The sequence below is a fragment of the Schistocerca piceifrons genome, chromosome 3 (genome assembly GCF_021461385.2).
Source record: "Schistocerca piceifrons isolate TAMUIC-IGC-003096 chromosome 3, iqSchPice1.1, whole genome shotgun sequence".
Lineage (NCBI taxonomy): Eukaryota > Metazoa > Arthropoda > Insecta > Orthoptera > Acrididae > Schistocerca > Schistocerca piceifrons.
Window position 1 is genome coordinate 679,318,789 of NC_060140.1, and position 19,984 is coordinate 679,338,772.

Here is a 19,984-nt window from a genome sequence, read left to right on the forward strand (position 1 = left end):
ATGCCATATCCCTTGACTTCTGGAAAGCGTTTGACTCGGTGCCCCACTGCAGACTCCTAACTAAGGTACGAGAATATGGGATTGGTTCCCAAATATGTGAGTGCCTCGAAGACTTCTTAAGTAATAGAACCCAGTACGTTGTCCTCGATGGTGAGTGTTCATCGGAGGTGAGGGTATCATCTGGAGTGCCCCAGGTAGGTGTGGTAGGTCCGCTGTTGTTTTCTATCTACATAAATGATCTTTTGGGTAGGGTGAAGAGCAATGTGCGGCTGTTTGCTGATGATGCTGTGGTGCACAGGAAGGTGTCGTCGTTGAGTGACTGTAGGAGGATACAAGATGACTAGGACAGGATTTGTGATTGGTGTAAAGTATGGCAGCTAACTCTAAATATAGATAAATGTAAATTAATGCAGATGAATAGGAAATGAATCCCGTAATGTTTTAATACTCCATTAGTAGTGTAGCGCTTGATATAGTCACGTCGATTAAATATTTGGGCGTAACATTGCAGAGCGATATGACGTGGGACAAGCATGTAATGGCAGTTGTGGGAAGGCGGATAGTCGTCTTCGCTTCATTGGTAGAATTTTGGGAAGATGTGGTTCATCGGTAAAGGAGACCGCTTATAAAACACTAACACGACCTATTCTTGAGACTGCTAGAGCGTTTGGGTCCCTATCAGGTCGGATTGAGGGAGGACATAGAAGCAATTCAGAGGCGGGTTGCTAGATTTGTTACTGGTAGGTTTGATCATCACGCGAGTGTTACGGAAATGCTTCAGGAACTCAGGTGGGAGTCTCTGGAGGAAAGGAGGCGTTCTTTTCGTGAATCGCTATTGAGGAAATTTAGATAACCAGCACTTGAGACTGACTGCAGTACAATTTTACTGCCGCCAACTTACACTTCGCGGAAAGACCACAAAGATAAGAGATTAGGGCTCGTACAGAGGCATATAGGCAGTCATTTTTCCCTCGTTCTGTTTAGGAGTGGAACATGGAAAGAAGATGCTAGTTGTGGTACGAGGTACCCTCCGCCACGCACCGTATGGTGGATTGCGAAGTATGTAGATGTATTCGACCAGCTGGCAAATGGAGGCCCACAATGAAGTCATTCTCGAACTGTGTCGGCTGCTGATATGCTGTCTCACATGACTATGCGGTGCCTCCATGTCCTTAATAGTAGTCACTAACCAAAAAAAAAAAATGGTTCAAATGGCTCTGAGCACTGTGGGACTTAACACCTATGGTCATAATTCCCCTAGAACTTAGAACTACTTAAACCTAACTCGCCTAAGGACATCACACAACACCCAGTCATCACGAGGCAGAGAAAGTCACTAACATCTGACGCTGTTGACGCCCCTTATATCGCCCACCAGATTGGTTGCAACTACATTAGTGCACTCTGGTGGCCGTTCAACTGTCAGGATTTGAGCTCTTAATCATTTACACATCTCTGATGGTGCGTACGTATACGAAGTTACATTGATATGGATCACGTCTTCCGGATTCTATATGTTCCTTTGCTTTCTTTGAGACAGTTTCCAAACTGTTAAGTTTAAAGATTCCTTTGGAAGCAAGTTATGCGTAACCTCAGCTTGCAAATGATATTTCAGCTGTCTTTAAAAATGTTTTGCCAATGCAGAGCTGAACTATAGAGGATAGTTCGATGTTTCCACTTATTGATACTGATGGGCAACGTAAGAAATGGAAAAGGCTCATTCACAGATGGAAACGGGACAGCACTTGTCAGCAGTATTAAATTCTGTAGCAACCATTTTGCTGATTCAGGAAATCGATAGGGTTCTAAGACAATTTTCAGCGAATGAATGTATATAAGATAAATAGAGGTCTATTTATACAGTAATTTCTTGGGCTCGTAGTGAACAACGCAGTGAAAATAGATATTAATGAAATAGAAGTGGTAGCTTTTGTTACTATTACTAATGAAAAGAAACCTAAAGAATGTCGATTTATTTTGTCAAAATTTATAGGTGTGATATTGGCGACGCCGAAAAATGTGTTAGAAGTAAAGAGTACCAAGTGTCTCACTGGCTGCTTTCAACAAAATATCAATCAAAAAATTTTGTGTTTCGAATGTCAATTAAATATTAACTATCTCCCGTCATTCTAGAAACAGGAGGGATAAATTGTTTTCAGTGTAACATTTAGCCATGTGCTGAGCTTCATTACACCGACTGACGGGCAGTCTCGTTTAGCGGTAACGACCTCAGAAAAGTTGGGGTCCACTATCTTAGATGACCACCTCTCGACTATCGTATGAGCGCTTTTCAACTGTAATAGCTTCAGACCAACGTGTTCGGTTAGTTCACATCAGTTTTGAGCTACGGGAACCGACACGCTTTTAGTTTGCCTTTGTATTCTGCAGTAGTTAGCTACGTTGCTGTGACCACCATCTGAATCCATTAGAGGGCAGCGTGATGTGGAACGTGGCAGTTATCACCTGATGACGCAAACGGCCATTAGCTGTCCGGTACAGATGTCTTTGGCGTAGCGCTACGCTGCGGTATTACGCCTTAACTGTACATGTTACCATTACGGTGGAGATTTGTTACTTCCGAAGAGCTATACTGTTACTCTTTTTTCCTGTAGTGTCTCCGTCTATTACGTATTTTGAGAAATGACAGTATGTACCAAAACAAGAAAAAAAGTGCAGTGAACGTGGGCTCAAAAATGCTCATTCTAAGAATTATCAGCGCTTCATATCTGCTACTGTAAAACACATTTCAACTGCGACCTCTTTGCTATTAAGAACAACCTGCAGAATCAAGGAGGATCAAGGAGGTAAACAAACGAGGACACATTCCGCTGTTTTCGTCCATAGTTAAAGCGTGCAATAAAGATCTGTTGTTACAGTAAACAGTATCCACAGTACTAGGTAAATGCAGCGCATACATTATTTCTAATGGAACCACTTCGTTTTTCGATAAGTAAGTGAAACGCTTTTATACTGTAGTTTTATCTTTGCAGTTAACAGAATACCACAAAACTATCAGTCCACACGGGAAATAGCAAGAATAACCTTCTGTTATGGTCTGGCAAGCTCTTTGCAATTCCCGTGTGGAATAACAGGCTTCCATTATGTTCGTAAGTGCGAGGATAAAACTACAGTGAGAGAGAATTTCAAAAACTTGTAATACGCAAGCTGGTTCTTCTAGAACTAATGTCTGCGTTGCAGTTACCCAGAACTGTAAATACGGTTTACAGTAACGACACTTACCAGACCTTTACTGCATAACGTATTCAGCGACAGTAACAAAGGAGTTTGTCTTTCTTTGTTTTCTGCACTCTGTAGGTCGCTTCTAACAGCAATGTGCTTGCATTGGAAGATACGTTCCACAGTACCAAAGATGAACAAATGCTCATAGCTCTTAAGGAATGCATTTTAGAGTCTATTTTTAATGGACGTCTTTTTGTTGTTTTCGTCCATACTACCACCTCCCAAAATTGTGTGCATTTGGGAGGAGGATGGGGGGGGGGGGGGGAGATGGAAATGGGGGTCTGTACACATACCGGGTGATTTAGCTGAACTGTTCACCTTAGATATTTCCAATCGTTTAAGATATCCGATTATTTTTGTGACCAGGCTGAGGTGTGAAAAAGTCTTAACTAAATTCTTATTGTTTCTATCCATAGCTAAATTAAGTACAGAGATATCGACACCAACTCTGCTTTTTGAAATGGAACCATACTAAGAAATCTTTTGGTGTGGCAATTTTCCACAGCAAGTATATCATTTGAACAATTCTCGGGTATCCGACCGGGTAGCGTCGTAATTTGTCCACAGTATTTCAGCGGACGTACACGCTGCCATCTTCAGGTGGTTCCTGACGAATACATTCGTCAGGAACCACCTGAAGATGGCAGCGTGTACGTCTGCTGAAACACTGTGGAGAAATTACGACGCTACCCGGTCGGATACCAGAGAACTGTGCAAACTGGAAATACGCCGGGAAAATTTCAGATCGCATATCAAGTATATCGTTATTCATTGTATAAATTGAAGTGCCTACATCTAGCTGCACTGTAGAAATTGGTGCTGCTAGTATCGTATTTCTAATACAGACGATTTCGCCCACTTTTCACTGTTCACAATCTGATAAATAGTTAAAGATAAATTATAATACTTAGAACCTAGAATTATTCTGTTTGGACACGGTACTGCTTGCTGTCTTATGTGAAAGGTAGTGGTGAGTTACGGGAGTGTTGGCGATGCAGGATTTTGTGCACGGACTCACCTGTCGACTGCGTCCCATGAATGTTCGGCGGGATTCATGTCGGGTGACATGGGCGGCGGCCAAATCATTCGTTCGAATTGTCCGGAATGTTCTTAAGACCAACCGGCAACAACTGTGGCCCCATGACCGGCATATTGTCATCCATAGCAATTCCATCGTTCTTTGGGAGCAGGAGGTCTATGAATGGCGCAAATAATGTCCAAGTAGCCGAACATAACCATTTGCAGTCAGTGATCGGTTCAGTGGGACCACCATCGTGGAGCCCCCTCCAGCTTGCATAGTGCTTTGTTGACAACTTGGATCGATGACTTCGTGGAATCTGCGCCACACTCTTAATCCTATCGTCAGCTCTTACCAACTGAAATCGAGACTCATCTGACCAGGCCACGGTTTTCCAGTCGTCTAGGGTCCAACCGATATGGTCACGAACCCAGGAGAGGCCCAGCAGGCATTGCCGTGCTCTTATCAAAGATATTCGCGTTGGTCGTCTGCTGCCATAGTTCATTAACGACAAATTTCGCCGTACTGTCCTAACGGATACATCCTTTCACGACCCACATTGATTTCTGGAGCTATGTCACGCAGTGTTGCTTGTCCGTTAGCACTGACAATTTTACGCAAACGCCACTGCTGTCGGTCGTTACGTGAGGCCGTCGGCCATTGCGTTGTCTATGGTGAGAGGTTTCCACCCAGGGTTTCTTTGCAGTTAACAGGTGCGCAGCGATGGCATCTTTGAGAGATCTTGAGGAAACAAGGCTAAATTGCTGTACGGTACATATATCTTCGTACAAAAAGTAGTCTACTGTTCTGAGTTACGGAAAACAAGTGTGCATATGTAATTGTGTTACCTGTTAACGTTCTCAGAAAGTAGTCTGTGTTGACTTCAACTAGTACTTTGTGTAACATACACAACGAGAGTGTTACCCGGTCACAGTATTATTGGCCTCCGTGGCCGTTGTCGGAAACACGCGGCCGTGTTATTGTAAACAAGTACAATGGTGACTAATGAAAATTCATCGCACTGTGAATAACTTCAGGAAAGACGTGCATATACTGTGAAGTGGTTCGGCGTGTCCTCGTGAAATATCACGGTAAAAACTTACGATAAGCAGACAGAAATGCCTTCAAGGACTAAAAGCCTTACATCATCGTCACTGTTATTGTTTTGACTCGATGGTAGTAATATGGGCCCTGCTAAATAGACTAAACAACGAGGCTATTGGTAGTTCGTCACTTACGCGACTGTACATAAAGTCAGCAGTTATGCAGTAAAGCAAACTAACTTTCATATGGTAATTCTAAATGCCACTGCTAATGCCTCCTTTGTCTTTTTTCTAGGATCCGTGATAATCGTCCGCCGGAACCAGGGACCATTTTATTGAGGTAAGAACTTGTTCTCGTGTCCCACTGATTAGGTGAAAAATTCTCTTGCACGTAATCCCTCATGTTTTCCACAAGTAAGTGCTAACCGCTTTGGGAGCCTATAATGATTACGTAGTCAGAGGACGTCCTTTTATAAACAGACCGAAGTTAAGATGTCCTTTGAAGATGTGCGGAGCTTTAGCATCCGTGCCGCTGCAATTATGTCTTCAGACAGATCGGTATAAACAGTCTGCAAACATCGGACGTTTAGCATAATCTCTCACTTCAGGAGGACGCTGCTCGGCCATTTCAGCTTTCCGAAACCATCATGTATTTTGCGTGTTCCCTTCTCACCGTCAATAGAGATAATATAGTAACTTGAGTTTCCTGGTAAAAACTGGTTATGAATAATGTAAGGAAGAAACAATTTACAACCATATTAACTGTTTTTATCTCTATATTATGCCTTCTTTAATTACCCACATAACTTGCAATTTGATTTAACGCTTCATTTTCACATACTTCTTTTCAGAGTTGTACGCTTCATTGGCTCTACATCAGAATAGACGTACACATTTTTAATTTGATAGCATTGTCTCCAAATCTTTTTCCTAGTTCCTGAGTCTATAGGTTTTCCTCCCACGATTATTCTGTTAGCCTTTCTTGGGGATTTTCTCTGGGTTCCTATTTTATCAACTTACTAGCTTCCCCAGTTTCCAGTTCCTCTATAATTTCATATTTTTCCATTCAGTCTTCACACACTTTCTGTTATCCTTCTCAGTTCATTGATCAATATCTGTTACGTTTCACAAAACCGTAACTGGCGCCCCATTATATACTATCATTCATTCCCTGCAGGGGGGCCACAACCCTTTTGTGGATACGTGCGTAGCGAACACGGGACCCCGAGCTAATGTGGCCCTCCTTCCTTTCCGGGCTGCATACCTGCCTTTTCCGCATCCTTCCCTATCCCCCCTCTTCGCCCCCCCCCTTCTCCTCACCTCTGGCTCTTTCCTTCCCTTTCTCACCCTCTGGGAATATGTTTTGTGCCTACGTCCGGAGGCGGGCGGTTGTAAATGTAACACATTCTTCGTCTTCTCTACTTGCATGTCTTCATCCTTCCATTGTCCTTCTCTTCTCTTTACCCTTTTCTCCGCTGCGGCGTTTGAGACCTCTCTTCTTTCCTTTCCCTTCTTTGTTTTTCCCTTTCTCTTTCTTCCTCCCTGTGCATGTCCGAAGGCTGACCCACGCATTTTCATGCATAGCCGGTGACGGGGTAACGCGTAATTCCCCGCCCCGGGTAGACAGACACGTACGTACCCCCTGGTAATGACCAGGCCCAAGGAGGGGGTGATTACCCGAGCTGATACCTTCCGAAAGTGCTGATTGGTCCCTCCGTCCATTTCTCGGGAGGTGTAACCTGGGGTGTGAACAATCACCTAAGGCAGGAGTGCCCTTAGAGAGGGCCCCCAGAAGGGAGGAGCGCGCCATCGGAGACGCCGGTAATCATGGAGGATTCTTTTGCAATGGTTTCCTCATCTTCCACTATGTCTGCTCACAAGCGTAAGTTCAATGAGTCTCAGCCGCAGACAGTTCCTCCATCGTTGCCACAGTTCTTGTTGTTTCTCGGTCTGATGAAGGTCACGACTTCTCCACGGTCAACCCTTTCATTATTCAGAAAGGTGTCGACGCAATTGCAGGTCCTGTAAAGTCTTGTTCCAGATTATGGAATGGCACCTTGTTGTTAGAAACAGTCAGTGCCCTCCAGGCACAAAAATTGCTGCGTACTTCACTGCTCCACACCTTCCCTTTCCAGGTGGAAGCGCACCACACTTTATATTCCTCACGTGGAGTCGTTTATACACGCTCCCTCGACGGATTGTCTGACGAGGAAATTCAACACTACCTGTCTGACCAGGGCGTAACGGCTATTCATAGAGTTATGAAAAGGGTTGACACGAACATCGATCCAACCCGTACTGTCTTCTTGACATTGACAGAGTTCAACTCCCATCGAAAATTTCCGTTCGCCCCTACGTTCCAAACCCTACGCATTGCTATCGGTGCCAGCGGTTCAATCATACCAGCCAGTCCTGTTCCAACCCGGCCAAATGTGTTACGTGCGCCAAGGATGCCCATGAGGGTGCTTGACCACCTCCATCCCCTCGTTGCATCAACTGTATGAGTGACCACGCTGCTTCCTCTCGAGATTGCCCCATTTTTAAAGAGAAAAGCTCATTCAGGAAATCAGAGTGAAGGAAAAGATGTCGACCTTTGCTGCTCGAAAATTATTCGCCAGTCGAAAGCCCACTGTGCCTCAGACAGGAAAATACAGCACTGTCCTTGCCTCTCCTCTGCCAACAAAGGAGGCGGCCACACAGACTTGTGATCTCACCTTTAGTGACACGGTCGTCAGATCGGCCAGCGCAAAGATCGCCCGTTGAACCTCCCCACTTTCGCCTGCTCAATCTATGGCTCACCCTTCGTCGGGTTCTGCTAAATCTCGATCCCAAAAGTCAGACACCTGGACTTCCAATAAACAGCATTCTCGTGAAGATTTTTTACGTACCCCAACAACCACTGGTTCCTCCTTCATCTAAACATCATGTTTCCAAGAAGGCTACTAAGAAACCCATTTCCTCTCCTTCTCCGCCACGACGTGTCTCATCTACAGCAACACCCGGCGGTAACCGCCATCGGCTGTCTTCTGTGTCGCCGAGGCGCACTGCTGGCGACCGATCAACCGGTCGATCGCTGATGGCAGGAGCTGCTCCTGAACAATCTATGGATCAGGATCTTCTGCCTTCGGCTGAGTGCCGTTCCACGCCGTCGGTCGCAAGCTCTGAGCAATCGCTGAGTTGACGGCAACCTTGGTCACATTCCTCCATTTTCTGTTCACCCTATGTCCATTATCCACTGGAATATCCGCGGCCTTCGAGCCAATCGGGATGAATTGTCGATCCTCTTACGATCCTACTCGCCGGTCATCTTCTGTCTTCAGGAAACAAAGCTGCGTCCCCACGACTGCTTTGTTTTCCCCCATTTTCAGTCAGTCCGATTTGATCTCCCCTCTGTTGAAGGCACTCCAGCAGATGGAGGACTCATGATTCTTCTCCATGATACTCTCCATTATCACCCAATCCCCTTAAACAGTTCCTTCCAAGCAGTCGCTGTCCGTCTTTCCCTTTCTGGATACACCTTCTCTCTTTGTACTGTATACATTCCATCGTCCACATCAATGGCACGAGCTGATCTCCTTCATCATCTTGGTCACCTTCCACCCCCCTATTTGTTGGTTGGGGACTTCAATGCCCACCACCCACTTCGGGGATCTCCACATCCTTGTCCGCGTGGCTCACCGTTGCTAGACGTCTTCAACCAAGCGGATCTTTTTTGCCTCAACACTGGGGACTCTACATTTTTGTCTGCCTCCACGACAAATTTCTCTCATTTGGACCTTTCGGTTGGTACTGTTCCGCTATCTCGGCGCTTCGAATGGTTCGCCCTTGCTGATACACACTCGAGTGACCATTTTCCATGTGTCCTTAGATTGCAGCCACAACTGCCATATATGCGCCCGAGACGCTGGAAGTTTGCCCAAGCCGATTGGACACTTTTTCTCTCTAGCGACATTCGATGACCGTCACTTTCCTAGCGTCGACGATGAGGTCACTCATATTACAGACGTTATTCTTACAGCTGCGGAACGTTCAATACCTCGCACCTCCGAATTGCCCCGGCGCCCCCCAGTTCCTTGGTGGAACGAGGCATGCCGTGACGCAATACGTGAGCGGCGACGTGATCTTCGCGTTTTCCGCCACCATCCTACTTTGGACAACTGTATCCGCTATATGCAGATCCGTGCGCGATGGCGTCGCGTCATCCGCAATAGCAAGAAGGCAAGCTGGGACTTCTTTACTAGCTCATTTAACACCTTCACTCCCTCCTCGGAAGTTTGGAGTCGGTTTCGACGTTTATCAGGCGCGCCTAGTTTCTCCCCGGTCTCTGGGCTCACTGTCGAGCATGATACATTAATAGACCCCGTCGCAATTTCTAACTCACTGGGGCACCACTTTGCTGAGATTTCGAGCTCTTCAAATTACCCGCCAGCGTTTCTCCCGAAGAAACGTGCAGCGGAAAAGCGACCTCTTACTTTCTCCTCTCAAAATCGCGAAAGCTACAATACTGTTGTCTCCATGCGGGAACTCCAACATGCACTCTCTTCTTCTCGCTCCTCCGCCCCGGGACCGGATGGTATCCACATCCAAATGTCACTGCATTTGTCATACCATAGTCTGCGTTACCTCCTTTGCCTTTATAATCGAATTTGGACCGACAGTTCTTTTCCCAGACGATGGCGGGAAGCTATCGTCGTTCCTGTTCCGAAACCTGGAAAGGACAAACATTTCCCCTCTAGCTATCGCCCCATTTCTCCCACGAGTAGTGTATGTAAGGTTTTGGAGCGTAAGGTGAATTGCTGTTTAGCTTGGTGGCTGGAGTCCCGCAGTCTTTTAACACCTGCCTAAAGCGGTTTTCGAAAGCATCGTTCTGCAGTTGACCATCTTGTTGCTCTCTCCACTTACATCATGAACAATTTTTTCCGGAAACGCCAAACAGTAGCAATATTTTTTGATCTGGAGAGAGCATACGATACCTGTTGGAGGACAGGCATCCTCCGCACACTGTTCTCTTGGGGCTTTCGAGGTCGGCTGCCCCTTTTTCTTCACGAATTTATGGCAGAGCGCACATTTAAAGTGGGAGTGAACACCATTCTCCCCAAACTTTCTCCCAAGAAAACGGGGTACCCCAGGGCTCCGTGGTAAGTGTTCTACTGTTTGCCATTGCCATAAATCCAATTATGGATTGTCTCCTTCCTGATGTCTTGGGCTCCCTCTTTGTGGACGATTTTGCGACCTACTACAGCTCTCAACGGATCAGCCTTCTTGAACGACGTCTTCAAGGCTGTCTCGATCGCCTCCATTCTTGGAGCATCGAAACAGGCTTCCGCTTTTCTCCCAGTAAGCCCGTTTGTGTTAATTTTTGGCGTCGTACGGAGTTTCTTCCACCTTCCCTACATGTAGGACCTGTCAACCTTCCGTTTTCGGACGTCGCTAAATTCTTGGGTCTTATGTTTGACAGAAAACTGTGGTGGTCCTCCCACGTTTCCTATCTTTCGGCTCGCTGTCTGCGATCCCTCAACACCCTCCGTGTCCTGAATGGTACCCCCTGGGGAGCCGACCGAGTGGTCCTTCTCCGCCTCTATCGCGCCTTAGTGCGCTCGAAATTGGACTATGGAAGCATAGTTTACTTCTCTGCTCGGCCGTCTATTCTTCGGCGTCTCGACTCTATCCACCACCGTGGATTACGTATAGTGTCTGGAGCTTTTTACACCAGCCCTGTGGAAAGCCTTTATGCTGAGACTGCTGAACCTCCGCTGTCCAATCGGCGAGCTGTCCTTCTGAGTCGTTAGGCTAGCCATTTGTCTTCCATGCCTGCTAAACTAGCCCATCACATTTTTTTCGACGCCTCCTTGGATTTAGGGTATGCAGGCCGCCATCCTCCCTACTACCCCCGGGAGTCCGCTTCCGTCAACTGCTCCATTCTCTTTCCTTCCGCTTTCCTAAAACTTCCTTGACAACTTGAGGTACAGCACCGCCTTGGCTCCGTCCCCGAACCTATCGAGGGGGGTGGCGCAGTGGTTAGACACTGGACTCGCATTCGGGAGGGCGACGGTTCAATCCCGCGTCCGGCCATCCTGATTTAGGTCTTCCGTGATTTCCCTAAATCACTCCAGGCAAATGCCGGCATGGTTCCTCTGAAAGGGCACGGCCGACTTCCTTCCCAATCCTTCCCTAATCCGATGAGACCGATGACCACGCTGTCTGGTCTCCTTCCCCAAACCAACCAACCAACTGTCCCCGGACCTGCCTGCTCCGTGACCTTTGTCAGTTTCCCAAGGATGGTACCCCTTCACTTGTTTATCGTCGGGCATTTTCTGCTCTATGTGCACAAATGAAGGAAGCCACATTTATTTACACTGACGGCTCAAAAACATCGTTTGGTGTAGGGAGTGCCTATATTGTTGCCGACCCCCCAAATCGATTTCGTCTTCCCGACCAGTGTTCGGTTTATACTGCGGAGCTTTACGCTGTTCTCCGTCGCCATCAGCGGTTACAGTGTGTTATCTGTTCAGATTCTCTCAGCTCTCTCCTCAGTCTCCAAGCTCTCTACCCTGTCCACCCTCTGGTCCACTGGATTCAGGACTGCCTACGCTTGCTCCACTTGGGGGGCGTCTCTGTGGCGTTTCTCTGGATCCCAGGACACGTTGGTATCTGTGGAAATGAGGCCGCCGATATAGCGGCCAAGGCTGCAGTCTCTCTTCTTCGGCCAGCTATTCGATCGATTCCCTTCTCCGATCTGCGGAGTGTTTTATGTCGTCGTGTTGTTCTTTTATGGCACGCTTCCCCATAATGAATTGCGGGACGTGAAAGCTCTTCCCTGTGCTTGGACCTCTTCCTCCCGAATGCGTCGTCGGGAGGAGGTAATTTCAACTAGACTCCGGATAGGGCACTGTCTTTTTAGCCATCGACATCTTTTAAGCGGCGATTCTCCCCCACTCTGTCCCCACTGGTCTCAGCTGTGGACGGTAAGACACCTTTTAATTGAGTGCCCCTATTTTACTCCGTTACGCGCCCGTCTACAGCTGTCGCCTGAAATATCGTCCATTTCAGCAGATGACACGCGCTCAGCCGATCGCGTTCCCGAGTTTATTAGTGCCAGTGAGATGACGTCAGTCATTTGAAGCTCTTTTTGGGGACAACCAACCCCTTTCTGTAGTGGTTTTTTAAGCTTTCCATCTGCTTTTAGTTTCTCCAATTTTTTGAGTTTCGTTCCCATTCATGCTGGTTTCCATTTTCTTTTTTTATCTTTTCATAAGTCACAGACCAGGCACTAATGACCATAGCAGTTTTGCGCCCTAAAACCAAAACAAACAAACAATCATTCATTATTTTCAGTTATCTGTCGGGGATAAACTCCTTCCTTCCTTTATTGCACTCTTGTTTCCCCAACATCTTTGTCTCAATTTTGTAGCGTCACTTTATCAATTTATGTGCATCCCTTACTCACATTCTTACATTCTTCTGTTTGAGCAAACTGTTCACTGAGCTGAGAGATGAAATGCGCGTTATTTGCTTGCAGTTTCGAATTATTGCATTTCCACATTGTTTTGACTTTGAAAGAAGTTGAACTCCATCCCGTAAATCACAAGTAAATTATGGGGCCGCACTGGCATCTGCGCCTGGTAAAGTGTAAGCGTTTTTATGTTATTTTTAATTTTTTTGCGTACAGGCGTAATTTACTGGACTTTTTTTCCGGGATTTTGATGTGATTGCCAAGAACTCGCTATCCAGAGGTCTTCTTTCCAGAAGTCACTTAAGCTATTTCTACATTCATTTCTCTTACCACGGTTGTACTTCCCCACATACTTTCCTCCATACGCTGGTCGAATAAGTATTTTAAGTGACACGAAACAAGAATCACTTTTTCTCCTCTTTCTTTTATTTGTTCGTAAATCAGATGCACTGCTTTCTATTGGCTCCTGAAGTTAGAATGTACTCTTGCATCATCAGCGTGCTGACATTTTCCTTTGGATGGATTGCTAAAACTTGTTTCACTTTTTGACATTACAGTGATGACCAAGCTATAGCATATTTCAGGGGAATAGAGGCAGTGGATAGTGAAACACACCATGTGAGGTGCTGACGCTGTAGAGAAAGATGCAGTAGAGAATAGTATCCTTCATAAACGAAACACACCTATAGGAAAATTGTAAGATGATTCCTTCGGGCAAACATGACTTTATACTGAAGAAAATAAATGTAAAAGAACGTAGGGACTACATAACTGTAAGGGTTGTATGTCATAATGCCAGAATCACTGCTCAAAGAGAAATGGAAAAAGAAACAAAAAATCTTTTTGTAGGAACAATTAGCATTCAGCAGAACAAACGTCATTGGGTGTTTGAGGATTATGACGAAAAGAATGATGAAGTCAATAGGGAGGTTGTAATGGAATAAATTCACTATGCGACCCAACAAGGATCAGTTTGCAGTTTCATTTTTATACATAAATAGAATGTCTACGTGAGTTTATGTGAATAATATGCATTTGAATAGAATTTGAATATAAATAATATTTATTTTGTAATTTTTCTATAAACCTAATTATTTTTCATGTATTTAATTTTTTTGAAAATTTTTCCATTATGGAATTACATTTGAAATTATTGCCATAAATATTGTTAGTTCGTACTTTGAAATTAACTCAAGAAAAGATTGCAATAAGTAAGTACTTCGTCAATGTTGTGCTCTACTTAGTGTATGTAGATACCACCACCACCACCACCTTCCCCTCTTTCTCGCCGTTGGCGGGAAGAGAATACAATGTACAACGTGTAGAGTCGTATATGGAGAGTCAGACACGTTGAAACGAATCGGAGAGTTGTAATAACGCTGTGTCGAAAATATATAAAGAAAACAGACTGTTGTGTGAAAGAAAAAGATGAGTGCAACAAGTTATTAAAAGATCACGTACTTATTACAAACTAACTCCTGAAAATCATAGTGAAAGAAGGAAATCACATACCACTGAATTTATGAAGTCAACAAAATACATGATGCATCAAATGAAAACAACGGTAATAATAATTTCATGAAAAATTCTAATTTTATCTCTTACTTGTTATCATGGTTAAAAGAAAAAGTTACGCACACACCTTCACAGGCCCGACTTGTTAGTTTTGCTAATTTAAAAAAAAAAAACATTGAGAGCTTAGAAGGTGCATGTACATCTCATAGGTTGGGGAAAAGGTTATTGAAGAAGTGAAATGGAAAATAATCCTCGAAACATCGAATCGAACAAAACAGGACAAGAGGCTGTAAGGCAACGACGCTTACAACAGCAGTTTTCGAAGTGTGGAGGGAGAAACAAACAAAACAGCTGTGATGGGAGGTGTGAAGCATGGTTGCTGCGTGGATCCAGCCCTTTTTGTATCTGTCGACATACGTCTGAGACTTCGCATAATGCAGAAAATGTCTAGAGTTCTGTTGGTAGACATAGAACGAATGCAGACTCTCTCTGCTAGGGTCTTAACAGGGTGGTGTAGCCCGTACCAAAGTGTAACAGAGACTGCTAGGAGAAGTGAAATGGTAATCCTTGGAAGAATGACGACCTAGTACTTGCAAAACCATGTTGATTTAAAAAAACCTGCATTTGAAGCAGACTGGGCGACCATTGTTTTGTCGCCACCATATATGTCTGTAGGGATCGCGAGAATAAGATTAAGGTGCGTGTAGAGGCATATATTCCTTTCCCCTCGCTCAATATCTGATTAGGGTTGAGAAGATAATCAATATTGTTGCCACAGGTACCACACCACATACTATACATTGGCCTTCGAAGTAAAAGGGGCGAACTAAAAGTTTCCGTTTTAAGTCCGTACTATCCAGAATACGATACCAATCACGGAAAATCGCTGCGAGCATTGAGGCAAACATCCCACCAACGCAACAGACTGAAGATACCCGTTTGGTAAAACACTGTGTCCTGCTGTTTGAAGTAGTCCGTAACTACTTGCTGTGCAGCAGGAATCGTCGACCCTTTAAGACCTTTCTTAAGTGGCAAAAGGCGTGATAATCACGCAGGGAGCGATCGGGATTGGGGGGGGGGGGGGGGGGTCCTCCGATGTCCTCCGATGTCCTCCGCTTCAGTTGGTGTAACCTCTGCTCTACATTTGCGGTATAGGGACGTTCGTTATACGAAAACAGCAGCACACCTTTCCGCACCATTCCTCAATAATGGTTTTCGACAGTCCACCTGCCCCACACACATTCTTCATTTCCGATGGACGTCTACCGGCTACCTTAGGCATCCAAGAAAAAAATAACAATATTTTGGTCCTGTTTGGACACATTTTGTAATAATGTCGCAATACTTCACATTTCCGCATTTACCGCATGTACGTTGGAAAGACACGAATGCCACACTAATTTCTTCCCCGCAGGTTGATACTTCTATACCTGCATCAGAATCACATTTCGTTGCTCATACCCTATAGCAACGCCTTCAGCTGGACATTTTTGGTCGCCCCTTATATACTCGTATACGTAGATGTTGAATAAATGGAGTAGGAAAGAGAACGTCAAAGCCATTTAATAATGAGGTAATCAAGTAGCGTTAGAAAAAATAAAAATGATCTTCCAAAAATGATAGAGGCAATAAAAAACGGACTAATTTGTAATTTAAAAGGAATAACAATGGTAGATAATCCAGTAAGTACGACATAAGAGGGGAAGAAACTCGAGTATGTGAATGCACTCACATACACTGGAAGCATGAAAATTGTTCCGGAAAGAAAAACGTACGAGAAAGCAAACAGTAACAAAACTAAAAGCATTTCTGACAACGAGAGCGATAACAATCGATCTAAGAAAAACATTTGCAAAATTTTCATTTGAAATGTAATTCCGTGTGGCTTGAAAGCTAGTACACTAACGAGGAGAACACGGCAAGTGCCATAACGCAATCTCTGAGAAACTTCTCTCACCATAAATATAAGAGAGGTCATTCATTCATGCATGCATGCATGCGTGCATGTCCAAAGGAACTTTGCATCGTATTCGGAATAACACAGGCACTGCAATATCATATGTTTCCGTCGACACCGGGCGAGCGACTTTCAAGTAAAATGTCTCGCTTGTACGAGAATGTACATAGTGGATGTAAGAGTACAGATTGTCGACACATGGTTGACATTTTAAAGTTCAGGTCTGAGCATGAGTGGTGCACGGGTAGCCAAATGGTAAGACGACTGCGACCATTAGCGATAAGCGCGGAATCCGTGTTAGAGTTCCGGTCCGGCACAAGTTTTTACTGTCGCCTTTCCAGTCTATAGCTGATGGTTGCCCATATTCGCAATAACAATTACGACAGCAAGAAATCTCACTCAAGGCCTTTTGTTATCCACTACGTGATACTATGAATTTGTATTTTCAGTTTGTATTTTCAGTTTGTATTTTCAGTTTGTATTTTCAGTTTGTATTTTCAGTTTGTATTTTCAGTTTGTATTTTCAGTTTGTATTTTCAGTTTGTATTTTCAGTTTGTATTTTCAGTTTGTATTTTCAGTTTGTATTTTCAGTTTGTATTTTCAGTTTGTATTTTCAGTTTGTATTTTCAGTTTGTATTTTCAGTTTGTATTTTCAGTTTGTATTTTCAGTTTGTATTTTCAGTTTGTATTTTCTGCTTTCTATGTACCGTAAACCATATATACTTAGACTGATTTTCAGAGTCAAACGTAGTTATTATGACTGTTTTTAACTTCTGTAATATATATAATGATATTGAACATAGGGGCTTATATGGAAGGATTACAGACTTACTATTAGTATAACAAATTTTCTAAAATGCAGAGGAAGTAATGGCGAAAAATGTAAGAGGATTTGGGGATACATTGACCGGCCTATACATCCATCACAATTGTCGTCTACCATTTCATTTGTGGTCAATATTTCAAAGAGACACTTAAACTTCGACCACACAGAAATAAATACATGGATCTAAAGTTTTCTTAAGTGCTTTATTAAGCCTCGTAAAAGAAAAAATCTAGTACACCCATAAGTCAGTGTGATCCATCATCAAAATTATTAATATAATGAGAGGTTCTAAGATGGAGTACCACACAGATAGCTGCAAATTTAGTTGAACATAATACCTTCAATTTCATCCATCATAGACCTAAATTCTCATTTCAAAACATTCATCGCTGTCAGAATTAAGGTTGTCTATGCTTCATTTATCGACACATCTGGCACCTGTGGTCAAACATAGTTCATTCCTTGTCTCCAGATAAAATTGAAATTATATGTTGCACATGAACCACAACAGCTTGTAGTTCGAGCAATATATGACTGACATTTGCTTTTCTTAGTTGTAGACGCCGTAACAATTACAAATGAGCCTTCGTCTGTATACCGATGGTTAACATATGCATTCTTTAGGCATCAACGCTACTTAATAAGTTGTATATCTGTTAACCTGTAGTAGCAAGGATCAGGGGGCAAAGTAATCCCAAAACAGAGAAATCGTTCAAATCACCTCAGAAATCGCAATATAGTGGCAGATTTACACATGTGAACAAAAAACTAAGCACTGATCTGTTTCGAGAGTAAATCGAGTAACATACGCAATATACTTGTAAACATTGATCGCTTTCATTTGAATGATATCGATCGATTTTTCACAACCTGATTTCAATACATTGTTTCCTATACAGTGGAAATGAGAGTACGGCATTGTGGGCCGGGAATCCCCTCATTCGGCGAAGTTCGGCCGCCGAGGGCAAGTACTTATAGCATTCGACGCCACTTTGGGCGACTTGCGCGTCGGAGATGGGGAAGAAATGATGATGTGGACAACAGAAAACCCTGTCCCTGAGCGGAGAAAATCTCCTGCCCCAGCCGGAAACGAACCCGGGCCCTTTGGCGTGGCATTCCGCCGCCTTGCCCACTCTGCTAACGGGGGCGAACCTCGTGTACAGTTAAGTCACAACAGGTTCGCCAACAGTTGCACAGGAAAATCGGGCGCTACATGGTGCCATTTAACCTATGTTGATGGAACTTGACCACTAATCAGTGTATACTAAATAGCCAACTGAGATCCAGTAGAGCGCTGTGAAACGTTTGGTGTACGAGTGGTCAAAGTAACTATGGCGGTCAGAGTATACCGGGATTACGATGGTGAGAAGGAAACAATAACGGGAAACGTAGAGCAGGGATGACTACTGTGATCGACATCGATTCTCTCTATGGTGAATATAATATCGTTTGGTAAATCACCGCTGAGCAGCACAGTACTTGTATACAAGTTTCAAAATATATTGCATCAGATTCCTCTTGCACATAAACTCTTCCGGAAACCATTACTGTCTGTCTGAAATGTTCAAAACATACTTTCTCCGCCTTCTCAGTTGGTAAAAATAAAATAAATCACTTGATAAAATGATCTTCGTCAAATAAAAAATCGTTACATTTCATAAATTGTAAAATTTGAGGTGACTAAACACCACCAATTTTCGCTCAACTTAACTTTTATTCCCTTCGAAATTAAGGTAATAGTGTCTCAGCAACATCTCGGTAGTAACTGCACTAAAAATGACGCAGTTCCGTTAAGTTGCGAATTACGATAAGTCTCACGAAAAGAGGGAACAATATGTGATTGTTGCTCAGAGAAACAAAGCGCGTTACGCCTTGTGACAAAACACTTCGATAGAAAAAAAAATCGCAGCACCAAGGAAGGGTTATGCGACGTAAACGAAAGATGGTGTTTCTACATCTGAAAGATGACTGTCTATTCAGATTTCGCGCCAGTCGCATAAGAGAGGTGCTAGTAGTGCCAGTATGAGGATGCAAATTAGATTTTCTTTAAATAGCCCCACGCTGTAATGGTCGTGAGAGTTATTTACTTTAGAGATTGGACACGATCAGTTGATACTAGTCAAAAATGATCCAATTATCAGCACCTCACTGAGTTTAAACGAGGTCGCGTAATATGGCTACGAGCAGCTGAATGTTCCTTCTGCGATATTGCAATAACACTTGGCAGGAATGTAGCCACTGTGCATCACTGCTGGCAGCGGGGGTCACTGTTATGTACGGTAATATTGCGAAAGAGCGGGCTCCGGGTGGCCACTTGGCACGGCGAGGGGAAGACCGGCGTCCGGACATTTGCCACGATTTTAGTTGCTCCGAAGGGTCGGGTCCCTTGTCTCCCCCTCCTCCTCCCCCTCCTCATCGCTTACTGAGCCTTTCCGCTAGTTTACTTAACATAGAACCAGAATCTCTTTGGATTTTGCGCCACATTTCTAGACACAGTTTCGTTGTGGAAACTATTAAATCCATCTCGCATTGAAATCCGCACCAAATTTCAAGCCTCAGTAAAACTTCGCCAGTCTTGGAGATTTTGCGTTCGTCTAAATTATTTTTCAGTGCTCCTGCAGCAGCTTTCTGTCGTGTTTTGTGTACCATGGGGGATCAGTTCCGTCTCTTTATAATTTATTTGGTATGAATCTCTTGAGTGCTGTTGATACTATTTCTTTGAACTTAAGCCACATATGGTCTTCACTTACGTAGCTTGGAAGGATTGGAGACTGTCTCTTAGGAAGACGTCAACCGAATTTTTAGTTGCTTTTATGAACGGATATATTTCACGTTTAGTTTTGGTGAATTTCTTTGTTACGGAATTGAGCCCGTCCGACTGTGTGTTCACTAATGCCTGTATCCGCCGTGATGCTCAGGATTATCTGTGGC

General features: G+C 44.1%; 1 protein-coding gene across 1 annotated transcript in view; it reads left to right on the plus strand.

The window, feature by feature from the left end:
• LOC124787862 (cationic amino acid transporter 2) overlaps positions 1 to 19,984 on the plus strand; it is a 437,092-nt gene that overhangs the window by 133,656 nt on the left and 283,452 nt on the right. Inside the window, exon 2 of the mRNA XM_047254825.1 lies at positions 5,597 to 5,641. The gene's annotated coding sequence lies outside the window, so the exon portion shown is untranslated. The remainder of the gene's footprint in view (positions 1 to 5,596; positions 5,642 to 19,984) is intronic.